A 3,352-nucleotide genomic window follows, 5' to 3' on the forward strand; every position below is an offset into this window, starting at 1 on the left:
AAACAAGCTGAAATAGGGTTGAACCAGTCCAAAAAAGGTTGAGCCGACCAAACTTTGACTAAACCGGTCAAAGTTTGACCCGTCAACTTCATCTTCTTCTTCCTCCCGTGAGTTCAACCAGAAGAAAAAAAAATCTGCTCTGTTTTCCTTCTTCATGAGCACTTCTCGGTCCTCTTCGAAATTTGACCAAATTACAACTCCATAAATATCGGGAAAAATACTGTCTCTTCCCAACTCATTAACGAGCAAAATGCCTAGATTAATTACAACAATTGACCACAAATGCAGGGTTAAAAAAAATGCCAAATCCAGCCCCACCAAAGCAAATTGAGTGAAATAAATTAGCTCTGATACCAATTGTAGGATAAATGAGCATGCAGCAGAAGTTGATTTGATTAATTTTCACTCTAAGATGCTCAATTTAGAGGATTAAGCATGCAATTAAAAAAGGAAAAACAAAGTTTCAAGAACACTTACTCTTGAAGCTCCAAATTCTCCTTCAATTCTTGATGATTTTCAGCGCCATTTGGTTGCAGACCACCACAAGAGTCTTCTCTACTATTCTCTAGGCTTAGATTGGATGGTGGGATCCAAATTTGTGGTGAATTTGAGAAGGAATGAAGGTTGAGAAGAAGATGAACAATGGATTGAATTTTGCAAAATTAACCTTTTATTTCACAAAATTCTTAACCATTTTTATGCCAAAATCATATCTATTTATTAAAGAATAACATGCAATCTAATTACATCAAAATTTGACAACACAAAATGGTTAATTTGTTGGTTAATTGTGAAGAAGACAACCAAGCTCCTAGCTTAGTTAGTGGGAAAATTAGTGGGAAAATCCAATCTTCAAAAATCAATTTTAAAATCAATTTTCAATGAATTTCCAAAAATTGAATTAAAATTGAATTTTAATTTTTTTAAAAATAATTAATTAAGTACAAATAATTTAATATTTAATTAATTTAATTAAATATAATATTATTTTAATATAAAATAATATTATTTTTTCCCACTTGTCCCGATTTTTCTAAAAAACGATATGAATCCCTATTCTTATAATTAATATTTAAATATATAATTAACTCTATTTGTCCGTTAAATTTATAATTAAACGTCGATATATCGTATATATCTTACTTTTATTCCTTAAGCCAAGATTTGAACAGTTCAAACTCATTCTCCACACTATCTAAGATTTTAGTCCATTTATGAGCTAGTAGAGGGACCTAATGGACCTACAGATCATAAGCTCCAACGATCCGAGATTAATCGGCCAAACTCTTTAACCTAGTTAATCAATATTCATTAACTAACGGGACACTCCACTAAAGCCCGTAACTGCATTCTCCTCACTGTAGATATATTTGTGTCCATTTGATATAACCGTCATCGATAAGTCAATCCTTCACAGGTCGTTCATAACTTCAGCTAGGTCAATTACCGATTTACCTCTAAGTTACATCTTTTATCCTTAAGTACCACTGTCCCTCTAATGAACAATTGATTTAGGATCTAATCACTAAATCCATTTTCTTTTGGGCCAATGAGAGGATGGGGCCCCTTGTTTAAGACCCGGGAACAGCACTACTTAAGAGAACAACCCTTCTACTATCCCTAAGTTGGGTAGGAGTGAATTCTGTCTTGCAAATTCTATGTCCTCAGCTATCTACCCGATCTTATCCCTGAAATGGGAAGAATATTGAGCAGTGCTATTGAGCTTACTCTCACCTATGCAGATCAAGGGATAATTCTGAATAAACAGGAGTTTATAAATAGCTCAAGATTCAGATCAAGTTATCTAGGTCATCATTAAGTGAAATTAATCAATGTTAATCGTAAACGGTGTTAATACGTAATAGTGATTATTTCAGGGTCAGTCTTACACAATCTTATTATGTAGAATACCCTCGCTCACATGTCTCTACATGAACAAATTAGGGTCACTTCATTTATGACACCTTACAGCATTTATAACAATCATGAAGCGGGTCGTATTCAATAGTGTCTCCAGGAAGAGGTACCCAACCTGATCCATGTACTATAGACTATTTAGGCTACTTACTCGAACTTTGATCCTGCTTATGTCTTCACGTAAAGTCCAAGTACTCATAATAATAGCCAAGGGTTCATAGTTTAATTGGATTTAGAATAAATAATTAATTTACTTGAATAACTTCATATGTACTAAAGTTCACTTATTTACAAAAAACTACGAGTTTTAGGACATACAACCCAACATGAACAAGGGTACCCACCCTCTCACTGGCCCAAAAGGGACTTGGTTTGTGGTAAGACTATAAACAGATTGTTTATTAGAGGGATCAATAGTACTTAAGAAGTTAGAGGTAATTTCAAAGGTAAAATGGTAATTTGACCTAATTATCATTATGAACTGCTCGTGAACGATCGACTTACTAATAATGGTTAAATCCATGGATGCAACATGTTAAATAGTGCAAAGACTACAACTATGGGTATTTAGTGGAGTGACCCATAGTTAATGAATACTGGTTAATTTAATTAAAGATTTTAATTAATTAACCTCATATCATTGGAGCTTCTAATCTGTAGGTCCATTAAGTCCCCTGCTAGCTCACAACGGGTAAACAAGGGCCAATGATTTTGAAAGAATTTGAATTGTTTAAATTTATTAAGGGGATAATACTAATTGTATATGATACAATTAAGATAATGTATATAGATATATTATAGTATAATTTGGAATAAGATTCAAAATAAAACTATATGTAATAAAATAAAATTTATTGTATTTGAATAAGATTCAAATAATAATTAATATGAATAAGATTCATATTAAAATAATATGAATTAGATTTGTAATAAAACTATAGATTAAAAGTTAATATGAATAAGATTTATATTAAAAAACTATAGGCTATGAGATATATATATATATATTTGAATAAGATTCAAATGTTTAATTAAATATTAGATATTTAATTTTGTAAATTAATTAATTATTTAATTAACTTAAGTTAGTTATTAATTATTGTAATTAATAATTAAGTTAATTAAATGAAATTTGTTTAATTAATTAAATGAAAGTGATTCTATTTTGGAAAATCTATTCCACTTCTCATCAAAAGAAGGAAGTTTTTCTCTTTAAAAAGTTAGTTTTGCAGAGAAAAACTAATGCATCATTTCTCTCTCTCTCAAGTTTCAATATAGAAAAGGTTTTCTCTGTAAAATTCTTCTCCACAACACAAAATTCTCTTTTTCTTTTTCAAGATGAGGTTCCACAAACCGTTTATTGCCAAGAGAATAGCACGGAAGACATTTTGGAAGCATTCCTATATGTGAGAGATCGGTTGTAGAGATGAATGAA

The sequence above is a fragment of the Benincasa hispida genome, chromosome 6 (assembly GCF_027475165.1).
Source record: "Benincasa hispida cultivar pf3 chromosome 6, pf3_genome.v1.1, whole genome shotgun sequence".
In the NCBI taxonomy this organism is placed as follows: Eukaryota; Viridiplantae; Streptophyta; class Magnoliopsida; order Cucurbitales; family Cucurbitaceae; genus Benincasa; species Benincasa hispida.